Consider the following 18,364-nt stretch of genomic DNA (forward strand, 5'->3'; position numbering starts at 1 on the left):
CACCAATTTCCTCACATATATAGCCCAATCTCTGTGTTTACCCTGCATAAAATTAACACATACTGGACAGTATCTTCAGAAACCAAGCTAAAATTCAGATATTACAATCAGAGCCTGCAATAAATGACATTTTCAAACCATAAGGAGTAAAGTCGATGGGTGAAGAATGAGACAGAGAAGGCTCTTGTGTGTTGACAAGACAGACTCCGTGATCCATATCTTTCTGAAAGATCAACGAGCAGCAGTACAACATAACAGTGTGACTCTGCCATGAGATCAAAACAAATGTTAACTGTCAAAAGACTGAACTGAACAAGTGAAAAAAAAAATCTATAAAAATTATAACACAACAATCAATGTAATATGCTGTAGTTTCAATGACTTTGTGAGCAGTACTAATCTGGAGCACAGTGTGCTGCTGGCAAAACAACACAAATCATTAGTTGTGTGTTCTACAGAGAGCAAAAAAGTTCAGAGCTTTGCAGCTTAGCAATGCTGCAACAACACCTCAAAGATTTCTCATCTCTATCCCATGAATAAATATGCCCAAAACCTTTGTCTAAATACATTTCTTAAAGGAATGCAAAGCAATGTTTTGGGGATGTTTTCCCAAAATAAACACAAGATTATTCAGTCTAAATAATGATGATGGCAATGTATTTATTTTAAATGTATTTAATCTCATCGGCAAAACAGTTGACAGCAGTTGGGGGAGGGGAAACAGATTTGGTTTGAATGCTGTAATATCATGTGATTGCATATAAATAGCACCACTTCAGTCAGAGAAATCCAGTCTGCACATTGTATGGATTTAGGTCTGATTTAGGGCATCAAACACTGTATGAAAAGGCAAGAAAAAATGCCTATTTACAAATGATTCAGCATGTTATCCATAAGCTAGCTCATGATCCCAGACCAGATAATAGATAATTCACTTACGTCAGACAAAGAAAAGAAAAATATATACTGAACATTACTACTTGGATGTTAGCATATGAAGTAGTTCATTCAGACCTTCACTCTTCAGTGTTGCCCCTCTCTTAGTACTATGGAAAGGATGTCTGGCTGCATTTTATTTCTGTCTGTGTGATTAATGGTTCTTAGTAATATTACAGCTTATATGGATAAGGGAATGTGCAACTCTACAGCAGCCAATCAATAAATCTGTGATCTTATAACCTCCCACCAACAGAATCAGATGACATATGAGCACCACTGAATCCCCACATAAAATAAATAAAAATTGATCAAAATATCCCTTAAATGTGTTTAACATTGTCTGGCGCATTAATCCTGCACACTGACACCTGCAGTTATTTTGTGTGAAGCCCCACATAATTTATTCTATGTTTAAAATTTGTAGAAATACCTGATGTATTTCTTCGAAGTCTAAACATTAATTTTGTATGTGTGAGACAGAAAATCATTTTTGTGATGTGATTTCATGGATGTGAAAAAGCAGTCTCTCCCCATTCTGTCCTATAAAGGATCTCATATTGCCTGTTTCCTTCCATCCTGTAAATTGCTGTCATCATGTGGCCACAGTGAGCTGCCATCTCGAGATGCTAGCTTAACTACAAGCTGTTGAATCTGTAATTTTTGTCGTTTTGTGGACGTCTCCTGTTGACAAAGGCTGTAACATGGGAACATGAGAGAGGAGCTCCATGTGTTGGTAGTTCTCGAATGTGCAATTTGGCTAAACCTGCACTCTATGTCAGGAGCCTGACAAGCGAGTCGAGCTGCTCTTGCATTAGCGTTTGGAGCTCTACTAAAAAACAGAGTGGAGCTTGTTAATTCTTTCAAATACGCTTTTATACCTCTTAAACAAACTTGTGTATTTGTACGTAACATTTATTGAGTTAACTGAAAAATGAGCTACACATTGAAGGAAGACGATGTTCGTCCAAGCGAAACCTGACAAAATAGAAGTTCTGTGTTATTGTTAGTTATAATTACCTTGACTGACGTTACTAAGAATTCTGAAGCTTGCTTTTAACACTTAAAATACCAGGTGCCACAAATTAATGCATGGCTTATTTTGGGGAGGGGCTTAAGGTTTATAAGCCTAAAAAACTAGCTCATTGGGTGAAGAGAATTTCTGCCTCCAAGTGTGCTTCCTGCACCACATATGTACACCTCTAACACCATGCATTTTACTGTGCTTAATGTTATCCACATCAAGATGTGGGCTTGTTTATTTTTGCAATGTGGGTACGATGTGGGGTATTGTCGTTAAATTTGACTTGAATACCCAACAGACAGAAGGCATTCAAAATGAGTTCAAACCTTCAAATTTGAAATGGATCATACATGTTAAGACTATGACAGCTTTTGTTATGGATGTCTTAAAAAATATAAGTTATTTATATATAAGTTTATTTTTCATGTGTTACAGTCTGGCAGTCGTTCCAACGAATGACTTGTAGATAGTAAAGTCACTACATTGTACCACCCTGACGCATCCCTGTCAGACACGTGTGCAGATGTCGACACAGTTGCAGTCGCATACTTTAGTATTTACAACTTTGTTTATTTTATTTTTAAGTGTCAGGTACTTTGAAATGTAACATTTCAAACAGCTCAACAAATACCAGCAAATACACAAACTGCTCTGTGCAGTTTGGCACACAATTGGAGAAAAGAGTTACTGTGTGATGACTTCAGTCTTACAGATGAAGAAAGATGTAGATGTTAGACGTTGCAGCGGTGCAGGGCAGACTGTGCTATCCATCGTCACTGTTCCAGTTGGTTAGGTACCGTGTGGCAGCACTGAAATTGTAAAGAAAAGACATAGAACTCAAAGAATTCTAAATTATAAGTTATATAAGCGAAAAGATGGTTTGAAAGTTTAAAACTTTTTAAATGCTATTTTTGGGCAAAGTCACTAAAATGAGATATTCTGTATGTACAGTTTTCGTGTTTAAATAATGAAATTAAAGTTCAGGTCATGCTTCAAAATTATAAAAAGATTGTTTTCAATGATTAGTAAATTGATTTGCTTCTAGAAGAACCCTGGTAGGAGTCAATTTGAATTTAAACTAATGATGTTATTTAGTATCATTTGCCAAATTCCACCCTTATACCAGCTTTATATTGGTTGGTGGTTTGAAAATCACCCACGATTGTGCATGTAAATTCTGGTTATGTTTTATAGAATTCACTTGGTTGCTTCACAAAGATTGTGGCAGCACAGGTCAGCTCACCACAGCCCATGCACAATGAAATGAAATCTACTGGAGCTCACAATACGAATTACTATTGGGCTTATTCATTGTGTTTCCCGCTGTACTGCTACACGAAAAATTAAAGTCCCTTCATCTGCCAAATCTGATTTTAATCCAATAAATTTGTTCTAAGATAAGTCTATGCTCTTACATATTTATATTTATAAAGATTATCAGAAGAAGTACATGTATTATGGAAGTATCGATTTTGAAATTATAGCTTTTAAATTAAATTTTTACCATTTTTCTTCAAGCGTTTATTCTAAAAATCTGTGACTTGAATAGTTCTTAAATAGTTTAGTCTTAAGTGTTTCCACATTAAACTGTGCACTCTGCTTTATATATGGCAGCCTCGAGAGGTTTAAATAACTTGGTGAGAAGAATTCAGTGTGAAATGTGATGCTGTGCAGAGGTGTTCCAGTCCCACAGGCTGTGTTGTAAAGCTCCACTGGACTTCAATGACTCTTTCCCGCCTCCCAACAAACCTCCTTTTCCTCAGTCTTTCTTTCTCTCCTTGTGTTGCTTCCTTTTTCACCCTACCCAGAGAAAACCTACATGATCTTTATAGCATATATTCTCCTTTGGCTATCCTTCCTGTGAGTAAACCTCTGAACCATGCTGTGCATTTCCTGTTCTTAATTATTGTGCAGTAATAAATGAAGTCTAAGCTGCAACTCTCCAGAGTAACTCATGCTGATCTCCACCAGAGAGGCTAGTGCCTTACCAGAGGCATTACAGCTCACCCACATCAGTCTCATATGCTGTGGTTTCACTTCACTAACAGCTTCATATATATATATAAGAGCTTAATATAGACTGATTCAGTGATATTCCAGCCATACTGTCAAGGGATTTGGTAGAACAGGCTCTAGCAGACAAAACAAAGTGACAGAGAATGAGTGGGAGGGGAGAGACTAAGAAAGTTACACCAGATTTTCAAACACATGCTGATGTGCCAGGGATGATAAAACCATCTCTCTCAGACAGGCAACTGTGATAGACTTGATTCGGTCCACTCACGCACCCCCACACGCACTCAACCTCCACCTGTTATTCTCACGCTGGTCTCCTGCATTCTTCCCCTCTTCTTCAGTGGCTCAAACATGATGAACAGAAACAGGGGAGAGATGAGCAGCTGGTATGGTCTCGGCGGGGCGAGGGAACACATTTGACAAAATCAAATCAGGTCGGTCAAAGGTGAAGCCTGCCACTCTCCCTGTGGAGCAGTGAATGCTATCGCTGCACAGATGACCAGAACGAAGTGTAGCTCCATATAAAAAGTTGCAATGCTATTCACTCCCTCCAAAATAAGAAGCTCACGTTCTTTTATGCATTTCCAGGCTTAGCAGTTTAGACCTGCCTTTATTGTTAGTATAGTATATCTATTAAGGATATAATTATATTGTTTCATGTCTGTTAACACAGCTGTCCAGAAGAGACGATTGTATGCCAATTCATTTCCACCTTCTGACATTTGTAACACAGCTTTCACGCTATTTCAGTAAGTATAACAGTTTAATATGCAACACCTTATGGAGCTAGAGCACCAGTTTTAGTCATTACTTAGTCTTCAGTTCTCTAAGAGATTTATTAGAGGGCTGGAGCTGACTTATTACAGTGGGTCTCAGGAAAAGAGCAAATGGAGTGATCTTTGTATCTGCATGCTACAACACCCATGAAAAAGGACTATTAATTAATGCTGTAGGGTGAAAATGTGAAAGTGATCTCAAGTGAGAGTCCTCTGTTCTCCAACCCGGGTGATAGTTGGGGTGGTATCCTTTTCCTTCTGCTTTATGCACAGTCATAGAATCAGGCTCACATTTCCCTTATCAGGACTCATCACCATACCTCATCCTTAATCATCAGAAGCAGGGAAAGGTCATTACCCAGGTAAATTACCTCTTTAGCATTTTATCATTCTTTTTATTATTCTTGTTTCGTTTCTTCTACTCTCCTGAAGGTGGAACGATGAGGCAGGCATCAATTCACACACACTATTTGGACAGTGCTTTTGCTTTAGATATACCAAACTTTCAGCTTTGAAGCGGTGCACTGGAGATTTACACATTAAAATCTTCGTCAAATTTAATTGCCTCTTTGAAAAGTTTTCAGTTATTTCCTGACACTACGTCATTTTATCTTCCACCCAGTTTTCTCTGATGCTAATAAAGTATCCTCAAAAAATGATCAAGTGAAAACTGTAAAATTGTAAGTTGCATTTGCGTTTACTGAAAATGATAAAGCACTCTGACAGTCCAGTGCACTTACACAGCACATGCTGTAAAGCATCTCCTGAAAGCTGGTCATAATTCATATCCCAAACACTCTTGTGTGTACAAGAATAAAACTCACACTCTCTGTTGTCGTTTATCTGTACATAGATCAACGACAAGAGATACATATCTCATTATTTTAACCATGTGCTGGCTCCAAGAACTAATTTTTCTAAGAACCTAGAGTGAAGGAGAGTTGCAAAGAGCATAATTTCTTTTTAATATATTATAAAATGTTACATTTTAGGTAGGTTAAAAAGCTTTGTCACCTCTTCAGTGGTCACTGGGGGTTTTAAATTGATTGGTGTAAAATTGGGGAGCAATGAGACCTGATTTGAAGGTCTCAAATGACTCTCACAAACCAACAAAATAGAGCAAAAGTCATTACATTACTTGAAACCAAGCTTGTCAGTAAAGCTTTTTTCATACATCTAGAAATTTTCATTCTAAACATGGTGACAAACTTCCCACCAAGGTCAGCATTATAATCAGCTGCAGTAATAGAAAGGAGAGATGGGGCAGCTGCTGCCCTTCTAAACTTCTGTAGCTCAGTCCCATTGAAGTTCATCATGATTCAACTTTATATAAATAATAGTTTGCAACATGGGATTCTGTGGATTAACAAAAAAAATGTACACTAACATATCTGGCAACAGCTTAACTCAGTTCACATTTAGTTTTCTGAAACGAGAAACAAATGTTGATTTTTAATGTTTAATTCATATTAACTATGTTATATACGAAAAAAACATAATTACCATTGTGTTAGTACTTAAATTACTGTAACATTACTTTCTTACGTGCATTGCAATCCTTAAACTTATTCATGGATTTGTCTCTGCCGAGTTATGATGTTAAGCCTGTGAACATCTAAGTCTGATCAAGCAATGACCTCCAGGACGAAAAAATGAAGCCAAAAACTGCAGTTACTCGCTGTTGGAGCCAGCCACTTGAGGCTGGCTCCAACAGCGAGTCAGTCCCCATAGAGCTCCATGTTTAAATGAATGGCATTTTAAAAAAAAACAGGTTTACAGCCTGTTACAAAAAAGCCTTTGGGTCTCTGAATATATTATTTATTCCAATGACTTCAAAGTGGATAAATATTTTTAAAACCCATTTAGGAATTATACTAGTAACGATTACAGTTAGGGATGTGAGTGCTTTGACTGATACATGTTTTGATGTAGGGAGCTGTAGCCAATTGCTGTTGGCTAGGCTTCACCTCCTCTAATTCAACTTACTGAACTCCAGCTCTCCGTGGCATTTGTGTTGTTGATGTCTGCCGGTAAGAGCATTTTAATAGAGTTATCTGACAAAGACTCTAGCCTGCTGTGTCGTACAGCCCATCCAAGGTGTTTGCGCTACAGTTTTGGCAAGTGAAATTCTATAATTTTTTGGTATACTAATTAGCAGTAATTAGAACTCATTAGCAGATTTGTCTGTCTATGGATATTGTGAATACAGCTTGCCAACCAAGCTCTTTAGACATAGCTTATAACATAGCAAGTCACTATCTGGCCCAAATATGGTAACTTCTGGTTCCACAAAAACAACGCGGTGGCAGCTAAAAACCCATGTGCTGAGTCCAAATCTGTGGTCAAAGTTTATGGGTATGATAGGAAATAGTGTGAAAAAAAAATAACGAACAAATGATAAAACGTCCTTCATCCATCAATTAGTTATGGAAATAAAGTTATTTGCTCTTAAAGGAATATCCTACATATCACTGTCAAAATGTACTTCATACTTAGAGTATAAAACAGGTTATTGACTGTGTCTTTATGCTCAATCATTCCCATTGCTCTAGGTTCTTTTTTCTCATTCAAATCCATACTATAGACACTATAATGCAAACCTCAACAGTGCATTGAAGTCTTGTCTGGGTTATTTCAGTGCAACCATACCATTAATGAAAGTGCTGTTTTATCAACAGTTGGTGTTAGCTACTTTAAAGCTTCTACAACAGTGATAAGGTGTCTGTACAAAGGTTAATAGAAGTGGATAACAGTTGCCAAGCTTATCTAATTAGAACCTTCAATGACCAAGAATTAGTATTTCACAAAATAACCTCATTATCAGGTGGAGTTAAAATGATATTTTTAAAAAAGGCACTTACAGAAATGGTGAATGACAAAGGTGAGAGCCACTGTAAACCTATTTACTTCTGATAATAGAGTTTAGGCTTTTAACTGTGACATGCCACCCACATTCTTTTAATGTGTGGAATATTTTAAATTACATTGACTGAATCTAATCTTTTTGTTGATATTCTATGTGATACTTTTTTTCTTTAAAAAAATATTTGAACAAATAAGTTTTTTGGTGCTGAGTCTGAATTAGTGTCATTTTCTTTTCTTTTATTGGGAGTCAGTGAGAACATATTAAGACCTATATCATCTTAATTACAGTATATGAATTGGTGAGTGTGTCCAGACTTTTGATTTGTATGGTAATCATTTACCAGCTCAAGCATCTCTAACTATATGGCCCCCTTGCCAGCTTGACCAGCTTTTATAATGTGCTGCAGGTTAATCAGTGGTTTGATTCCCAAAGCATGCATTTACATCTCCATCTTTATTATATATCTTTATTATACATAATGCATCTTTCATATATATTCAGTGCAAATATTGGAATGCACAGCATTCACTTTCTTATCTTTCAGAATTGCCGCTCATTTACAGTTCTGAGCATTTGTCTTCAATTTCTGTCCCCATCCACCTCACAGGACTTGCAAGGCCAAACAGTAGTAACCCAACAGCCAGTGGTGTATGTGCACAATTTCCATCTCCCCCAACCCTGTGAAATGGTAGCTATGAATCTTCATTGCATCTGGTGGAGTGGAAAGCAGCCCTCTTCTAAATGACTATTGATGATAATGCCACACTGTAAGGAATGTGAACACAGTATGGAAATGGTACAGCAAGCTGGGTGAACTCGGGGGAGGAGGTGTGGGATAGGATGGAGTACGCTGAAGTGGTATGGATAGGCTTGGAGAGGATGAATCAGCATACAGTTTGAAAGCATTTTTCTTTTCAGTGGAATACAGGGTGTTAGTTATCAATGAAAAATAAATAGTTCCAAGCTTTAAACGTGACTGAATTGGTATCTTAACTTCTCTAGACAAGAACATCCCTGGAGCCCGAGTGATAAAGACATATGCATATGCACGTGTACATTTCGGATGCATTTATGAATTGGTCAGATATTCATGGCTAATTTTCTAAGAAGAATAAGGCAGAACAAAACTGCAATGCGCAATTTTCTTCTTTTACTGTGTATTACTCAAAGTTCTGACCTTCCTGTGAGCATGAAAACAGAGCTGTTGAGTGAAGAGAGCTGCATTTATTATCAAAGACACCAAATAAGTGGCATCCGTGGTCCTCTTCATGCTCCCTTTTTTCCATTTACTGCTGCAAGATATTACTTTTGCAGGCAGCTTCTGGGTCCTATCTGAACTTGTGATATTCACTCCCTCAAGTCCCATACAACTTGTCCTTGAGAAGTTATACAGCCAGCAAAGGATTTATTGGTTTACAAAAAAGTCGAACAGTGCTGCCTAACAATACATGTGTCACTCATCCACCCAGACACAATACCATGAGTTCAGTGGCTTAAAAAAGACAATAGTCTTCTCCTTTTGATTAAAATAATGTGAATTGACCTGAAGTAGAAATTAGGCTGTTTACACACACAGTATTTTCCTGTTAATTAGAAAAGGCTTTTGTAAAATCAGTCTTATTACTATTGTTTGTGTATAGTCTTGGTGTTTTCATTGTCTCAACAGTTCATCCTAGGTTTCATTTACTGTTCTGTTCTGTTTTGTTTTGGGTTTGTTTTTTTGGGGGGGGGGGTTGTGAACCTCTTTCTAAATTCTGGCTTATTCAAAGTGTTTATACGCAAATTGTTACTGATTATGTTTCCAAAGTGTGATGACATTGATTGAGATAAAGTATAATGGGTTGTGATAGTTGGCAGGTGCATGAGTAATTAAATAATAAAGGACAGGGTGGTTGCTATAAATAGCTACAGCCACGTGTAATGGCTATGCAAAAGGATCGCTGCTCTGAGAACCTCACTAATCTGAAGAGGTGGAATTGTGCTTCATCTTTTACAGTTTTTCGTTGACAGATTAATGAAGCAGTCAGGAGTATTCATATGCAAACCTGGTGATAAGGCTATGTCGACATCAATTTGTGGCTAGCTGCAAGAGCAGAAATCAGGCTTGTGCACATGTAAACACATTTCATACATGACTGTGATTCACAAAGACATGTTCTGTGTCTACATATCCAATATTCAGTTCAATTCAGTTAATTTCAGAGTTATTTATATAGAACCAAATCACAGTAACAGTCCCCTCAAGACTCTTTATAATGTGAAGGAAATACCCTACAGTATTGAAGAACACCCTGACAATTAAGCAACCCCAATAAGCAAGCACTTTGCAGCAGTGGTAAGGAAAACTCCATTTTAACAGGAAGAAACCGTTGGCAGAACCAGGCTCAGGACATGACCGCCATCTGTTTCATCTACTGAGACTTTTTATGGACCTTTTAAAACAAACTTATAATAATGATTTACAATAATTCTGCATAGAACTAATGAATGCATGAACAATTCTTTGAGCATCACTTCTAGACAGGATGTTTCAAATGTAAACTATATTTTACAAATGAAAAAAAAGATCCTGAGTAAATATCCAGTCTGACACCATATTTTTAGGGCCAAATATATTAACCTCAGTTGTATTTGAATTAAGAGAAGAAAATTTTATATGCCTGTAGATTAAGTAATTGATGTGTGTTGTTGGGTTTCATGGATACATATAACTAAGTATCATCGGCTTGGCAATAAAAATGGATGGAGTCTTTTCTAATAATATTCCCTATGGGAAGCATGTATAATTTTAAAAGTATTGGTCCCAGAACAGATGAAAGCATAACTAACTTTCATTTGTGAAGAAGACTAAATTGGAATCAGATGGATCCATGATCCATTTATGAGTCATTCTTATCATACAGTATGATGACCAAGTTTGTAACCAATAAATGTATTTCTAAATAATAAAAAAACGTACTACTTACATTGTATCGTAACTTGCTCCCCAGTATTAGAGCAATCCAGGTAATTCCTGATTGTCAAATGAGAAAAACATACATATATTTTAGCAAATAATCTTCTTTTCAATATTTCTGAGACTTTAGCAAATTTGTTTTCACATGTACACTGCATGAGCCACGCCCCAACCCACCAGTAACAAGTTATTTTCAAAATCTTGCAATGGATTACTTTGGTAAGAGTCCTGGTATCTCTAAGTGGATAATATCAACTAAAAGAATGTGAAATCAACCTACAGATTTTCCTTTTTCCCCCCACAGACAAGATGATCAGCGTAGTTGTTGCCTGAGACTCGACAGCGATGAGACCAGTCTTTACCGGAAGCATATGTATCTCAATTTTCCCACCAAGGCCACAGTATCAACCCCTACAAAACGTTATGGACTCTGACAGAGACTACAAGACCCTAATCAGGGCCTTAATACTCAACCAAATGCACAAATCTTCTTGTGCATCATGAAACTAGAAGGTGCTTCTACTTTATTCTTCTCCCTGTTGATGTAGAATACCATGAGAAGGAAGGCATTTATGTCACAGAAGATTTTCTGGGGGCCTTGACAGAACGGATGGATCTCCATTACTGTAATGAGGCTACAGGAATGGCCGCCATGCTTCCCTCATTTACGCCATTCAGTCCACGTCTCCTCTAGGGAATAGTCTTTCCTCCGTGAAAGCCTACTCAGTCTTCTTTCTCTCTTTCTTTCTCGCTATTAACTTTCGTTCTCTTTTTACTATCCTAGAAACGTATAAAAGGTGTGTACATTTGAGTATCAGGGAGGAATATCTAACATGGAAATCTTAAGGTTAATGGGGAGTACTGGTACGTGTTTAGCTACTAGATAAAAAAGAGTAGGCAAAATTACTGGAGAAAAGCATTCAGGATGGAATTTACAGCTAAGATAGTACTTATAATCAACCACTTAAGAGATGACTATTAACTTGCAGGATCTTTCCACTTCATTGTTGAATCTGTCTCTCTCTTTGGTGCCTTTTCATTAGAGCACCAAAGATACAACAACATTATCAAGCTTTGGTGAGTTTTTAATTACTAATTTGAGCCTAGACTTTAACAATTAACAGAAGACAAGCTTGCTTCTGTGTGTAGTTTTATTTTTGTTCGACAAGGAGGCGATCCCTTAAAAGGTCAACATTACTGTGGTGATTACTGAATCCATCATTGTCTCCTCCTAGCAGTGACTGGGCACAGTTGACTATGAAGGCATTGTCTTACAAGTTTAAAATAAAGTTTTCAAAAGCTTTGATTTAAAAATGTCAGCATCAGATGATTATGCAAAACTAATATTAAATTAATTGACTTTTGATGTCGCTATCAACTTTCGACCTTTTTTTTTCTGCAAAACGGTGAGACACCCACTTTCATTGTTGTGGTTTCATGCTCACACTGCTCATACCAAATACCAGTAAGCCTTAAAATATTAATGCAAAAGTACAATCAAAGGCATCACTTCCTCAGTTCATTACGACTACAACAATTTTCTGGTTGTGTCAGTACTTTTGTTACAATCACTGTTAATAAGTCTGTTAAAGAAGTAGGCAACTTATTTAAATCCATCCTTCATAGTGACTTTTGTACTTTTGTACAAACACTAAATAATAGTTTTTTCAGCACTGATTTCTACTCATTTTGGCAAGAGCAGGCATCATCCTGCTACATCCTGCTGGGCATTTAATGTTACTCAGATAATGATCTTTAAACTTTTGGGACTATTTCCTTTAAAAATAATAATAATAATAAAAGAAATGATTCACAAATTTAAAAATAATATTTGACCAGTTATTCTACATTTATAATGTTTTGTGTCCTGGTGAAAACTAGAATATTTTTTTCCCAGAATTAACTACTTGGTAGCATTACATGGATGGCTTTCGGGAGGGTTTAGCAAGTATTACCTGTACTTTTTTGCTTTCTGCCTCAAACCAAAGTGTAGATGAAGTTTTCAAAGAACCCAAAATAAATTCAATCTCGTGCACCCAATTCTTGCTGTTTTAAAGTCATTAAATATTTATGCTGTACAGTCATTCTACTCTGAAAAAGAGCAGTTCAAAGACATCATTAAAAGTCCAAAATTACCATGAAATTCCATCCCAAATGAGCATTTGTAAACTTTTGTTTGGAAATAGCATGGAACCATTTAGTCTTTACTGCACGTCCCACAAGAACAAAGGGCTCATGATTTTTTAAGAAGAGTAGCAATAATCTGATTCAAGAGTGCCATGTCAAAAAACTAACAAAAACTAACTCTCACAAAATAATGATGCATTGCCAGTTATAAGCCGAAATCTCAAGGCCTTTAACGCACTGCTTAAAAGAGATAAAAAAACTGTTTAAATACATAACTTAGTCAACAGTCAGGAAAACTTTATCATTACAAAAAGTCCAAATAGAGATTAAAAAGAAAGTCTGTTAGGTTCAGGGTTAATAAAAATTCTGCATCTAAGGGTAATAGGGAAATGCAGTTTATTAGAATCACAAGTTATAGGCATATCAGTCGAGTCAAACAGAAGTATTTTTTAACACAACTTTAGTGTCAGCAGTGAGATGATGGAAATACTTGAAAAATTGAAACTTCCACCCAAAAACTACCTGTTATGTAACTAGATTAGGAATTAGATTAGGAAAAGTTTGTGTAAATCTACAGTATAACGCCATGAAAAAGGTGTTTTTTATCATACTACTTCCATAGCAATTAAGAGGTTAAGTCACAGTCATGTGCTGCTAATCAAATACCTTTGATTGAAGGATCATTAGTGTGACCACCTCCATAAAAGCTAGGTGTGCTGAGCTGGCCCATTCAGGTATGTGTTAACACAATGCCACATGAGTTACATCTCAGAATCTACAGATCATGTAAGTTTTCAAATTAAATATTAAAGTTTGTGACAAGACAATTAAAAGAAAGACTGAACTGAACTGAAGTTACATAGACATTTGGGACAATGTCCTTTGGACAGATAAGACCAAAGTGAAGATATAGCAATGAATAGGTCGGTAAAAACCACTTACCACTTTATCAGTAACAACACCTCATACCAGCTGTCAAGGCCAGTGGTTGACTTATTTTGTAGTGACAGAACCTGGGCACAATGCAGCCATGAACTCCTATAAATAGCAAAAGGTTCTAAAATGTGAGGTCACCTGACAAACAGCACACAGCAAAATCTCCAGTGTTAAATTAACACTGGAGAGTGTCTATATGGGTCCACACCTCTGAGTGTTAAATACAACACTGTTGAGTGTTAAATTAACACTTTTGACAGTGTTATATGTTTAAAAGTAACCTAGTCAGTTTTGAAGATTAACAATGGCTCACACTGAGCAGTGCTGATTTTCTAACACTGGAATATTTCTAACATTTTGAGTTATTTTCCAGTGTTAGAAAATCAGCACTGCTCAGTGTTAGCCATTGTTAATCTTCAAAACTGACTAGGTTACTTTTAATTTAACACTGGAGATTTTGCTGTGCAGAGATTGAGCCATACAACATGACAACGATCATAAACAAACCAGCAAATCTGGTGTATGTAATGCAGGGAACCTGCATTTCCAGAATATTGGAAAATATCCATGTGAAAAATATTGCCTGAACATGCTCCATTGATACAGAATTTCACAAAAGAATGTATAGATGCATAAAATTTCTCTCAGAGTGTCATCCAACCCCAGAAATCAGGGTTTAAATGCTATTGATCCAATTTCAGAGCATACAGAGGTAGAGAATTGCCTGGATATAGAGTTCCTAAAGTCCTACAAAAGCGTGCCTCTTGGGTACCTTTTCAGTCACATCTGAAATCCTTTCCAGCTTTTTCATTGTTTGCACACTCTATAACAGGTAGATGAATGCAGGCACTACACAAAGTGAAGTCAAACACAGAGAAGCTTTGGATCTATGTTTGCTCAGCCCTCCTAAAAATGAATAGCTTTAGCTATGTATGTCAGTGCATTAGTGTGAAAGTGCATTAACTATGTTGTAATTTTATAAAATGTGCATTTAATTGCAATCGCACTGCAAATTAAGGGGACATGGTGACTTTACTTTGTCTCCTGAGTAAGATCAAGTAATTAACTCATTGCCAAAAGAAGTCCTATTATTATTTTATTTGCTCTAATTGGAAAACAGGATGTTAAGTTACAGTGTCATAACAGGCCCTCAAATACAGCTTTTATAATGATTGCAATGTTGTGTATATACCAAACAAGTAAACATTAACAGGTAATTAATCACTTCTCAATCTAAAAAGTAATTCCATATTTTGACAAACATGCAATGAATTTGAAAAGCTGTTTGACCAGTTTATCATTTTTACTAGTTAAACACTTATCCTACTGACCTACAGAACACCTACACACTCCTGAGGTATAGTTTTGTCAAATTCAACACGTGTTTTATTTTTCAGGACTTTATAACATCATTTAGTGTTTTTGTTTTTATTCTGTGTTTTTTTATAAACATCAATGATAAAAATCAGTGAAGCAGTGGGCAGCCACCAATGCAGCGCCCGGGGAACAGTGTGTAGGGACGGTACCTCGCTCAGGGGTACCTCAGGGTAGCCGTTCAGTGGAGTTGAACCCCCGACCTTCCGATCATGGGGCCACCACTCTACCTACTGAGCTATCCCTGCCCCTAAGGTGGAAGTGCGCAGTTTGATCAAATCAAATCAAATCACTTTTACTGTCACATCACATGTGCAGATACACTTGTACAGTACATGCGAGTGAAATTCTTGTGTGCGAGCTTCACAAGCAACAGAGGTGTGTAAAAATACAATAACATAAGAACAAGCAAAATATAAGAATGGCTAAATCTGAGAATTATATGAATAAATATATGTACAATATAAGAGTGTATGCGCATTACTGAATGTGTATACTAAATATGTATATCTACGTGTGTGTGTGTGTGTGTGTGTGTGTGTATATATATATATATACACATACATACATGTATATATGTATGTGTGTATATATATATACACACATACATAGGGATGGGTATTGATAAGATTTTAACGATTCCGATTCCATTTTCGATTCTGTTTAACGATTCGATTCTTTATCGATTCTCTTATCGATTCTTATTTTTAAAAAAGGAGAACACTAAGGTCGATTAGCTTAGAACTTTGTTTTTTATCTTCTCTTTGAACAAGATAGAAATTTAGGAGTAACCTGGCCTTACAAACCCAACAGTGAGATCTTAAGAGATCCAGCCTACGGCTCTTCAATGGGGTGTCACAGGGTCCCCAGGAAAAAAAATGTAAATGTAAAATAATAAAATAAAATATTCTTCTGTAGCAATAACAAAGTGTAACATAAATTATTCTGTAGCAATTACACAAGAATATCCAGTAATGTCCCTGCCTACAATTAAACACATTCACTTACCAAAGTGAAATCGGGGGCATCTGCTGTGGCAAATGGGTGCAAGCCTTTGACCACAAACTGAGTCACTGCTCGGTGACTTTCGTCTATCCTGGCCTGAAAGGAGACGCTACCGGTAGACTGCAGTGAGAACTGCCAGCATCTGAGCCAGACTCTGTCTGTCTCATCATGGTCACCTAAATGCACAGTAATGGCAGGTTTTGTAATAAGGCAGATCGCGCTAACATAATATGCACTGTTAGTTGATTATTTACCTGCCGCATTAACGGGAGAGGACGTGCAAACGTTACCGCTGCTGCTGGGTTGAGATTCACGAGTCCGGAGCGGAATTAAAAACACGACATTCATTTAAGGTTATCGCGTGTTTTGTGAGCAAATGCTTTTGCATATTCGTAGTGTTTCCTCCCTTAAATGAAATACCTACTTTGCAAGTATTGCAAGTTGCCCTGTTGTCATCCGTTCTCGTAAAGTATAACCAAGCTTTTGAGCATTTGAGCCGCTGGCGCCGTGTTTCCTGCCAGGTAAATGACGCTCCGCAACGTGGTGACGTCATTCGGGGCGACTGGAATCGATAAGGGAATCGTTTGCAAAAATGGCAAACGATTCCAAGGAATTGAAACAGTGGGAACCGGTTCTCAACAAGAACCGGGTTTCGATACCCATCCCTACACATACATATATACATGTATGTATGTATATATATGTGTGTGTGTCTGTGTGTGTACACATACATACATATTTTAAAAATTAAATAGAATAAACAATAAAATAAAATATACAGAGGTTGGCAGTTGGATATTGTGCAAAACAAGTGGCATTTATATACAGTATGGAGTGCATAATGTTGAAGTTCCAGTAGTGAAGCTGAGGTGTCTATGAAGTGTTCAGCAGTCTGATGGCCTGATGGAAAAAGCTGTCTCTCAGTCTGCTGGTACGGGACCAGATCCTTCAGAACTTCCTTCCTGATGGAAGTAGTCTGAACAGTTTATGGCTGGGGTGACTGGAGTCCTTGATGATTCTCCCCGCTTTCCTCAGGCACCGCTTCCTGTAGATGCTCTGGAGGGAGGGAAGCTCACCTCCAATTATCTGTTCAGAACACTGCACTACTCGCTGGAGAGCTTTGCGGTTGTAAGCAGTGCTGTTGCCATACCAGGTGGTGATGCATCCAGTGAGGATGCTCTCAATGGCACAGCGATAGAAGCTCCTGAGGATGCGGGGGCTCATGCCGAATCTTTTCAGTCTCCTGAGAAAGAAGAGGCGCTGCTGCACCTTCTGCACTGTTTTGTTTATGTGTCCCGACCATGTAAGATCCTCAGCCAGATGTACACCAAGGAACCGGAAGCTGCTCACTCTCTCAACAGCAGCGCCGTTGATGGTGATGGGGGTGTGTACTTCTCTGCACCTCCGGAAGTCCACTATCAACTCCTTTGTCTTTGCGACATTGAGGGTAAGATGGTTGTCTTGACACCAGTGGGTCAGGGCGCTGACCTCCTCCCTGAAGGCCGTCTCATCACCTTTGGTGATAAGACCCACCACTGTAGTGTCGTCCGCAAACTTCACAATGATGTTGGAGTTTCCTTGTTATTTGCCATGAGTCCCAGTTTATAGTATCATCTATAATGAAGTTGTGCCAGCACAGTCTGTTAGTCATTTTGAAAGAGGCACTGTTTTCATCTGCACTCTGCCAATTTGTGCCCATTTTTCATATGTTAAAAAAGTGTTAATGATATACAGTATTGTACAGCATATGGTATCACAGGTGAAAAGAAACAAAAACAGAGCAGAGGAAAACTCAACAGGAACCACGATTACCAGCCAACCAACCAACTTCAACTTTAAATTATCTTTACACAGTAATAAACAGTATTTAGTAACCATTTACAATTTTTATGGACATTCGTTGAAATTTTGCAACCATCCATATAATGTTAAAAGCAACATTCATTCAGTAAATGGCATTAAATTTTATTTTATTAATGTTTTAACTTTTGTTTAGTGTTATCAGAATTCAGGAAAGTGAATTCAAGAATTTGAACATCATTCCTTTTTTTTCTGGACAGTGGAGTAATAACGAGACCAAAAGTCCACTGAAAGGCTGTAAGCCTTTTATTTTATTGTATGTAATTTATAAAAAATAGTCCATAATAGTAGTCCAAAACATTTTCCTTGTGGCACTCCGCACTTTACAGCCTTGACATCTGAGTATTCCCCATATAAAAACTGTATTTCCAGATACCTAATATTACTCTTCATTCACACTACTACAAACAATAATTTCTTCAACAATAAACGATTATGATCAACTTTATCCAGTGCCACTGGAAAATCTGGTAGTGCCACACTCACCA

The 18,364-nt window shown here is 37.3% G+C and overlaps 1 long non-coding RNA gene across 2 annotated transcripts; it reads right to left on the bottom strand.

Moving 5' to 3' along the window:
• Positions 1-659: 659 nt before the first annotated feature.
• Positions 660-16,556, bottom strand: LOC146664635 (uncharacterized). 2 transcript variants are annotated; one of them, XR_014912504.1, is made up of 5 exons: positions 16,441-16,556; positions 16,271-16,311; positions 16,020-16,192; positions 10,585-10,631; positions 660-2,769 (listed from the first exon to the last, which is right to left on the bottom strand). It is a non-coding gene; the product is annotated as an uncharacterized LOC146664635 (long non-coding RNA). The 2 variants fall into 2 exon arrangements; XR_014912503.1 differs by having other exon boundaries at positions 16,271-16,554.
• Between the last annotated feature and the right edge of the window lie 1,808 nt (positions 16,557-18,364).

This window comes from Rhamphochromis longiceps, linkage group LG7, assembly GCF_057381845.1.
Source record: "Rhamphochromis longiceps isolate RC_006_pf linkage group LG7, R_longiceps_female_GT1.1, whole genome shotgun sequence".
In the NCBI taxonomy this organism is placed as follows: Eukaryota; Metazoa; Chordata; class Actinopteri; order Cichliformes; family Cichlidae; genus Rhamphochromis; species Rhamphochromis longiceps.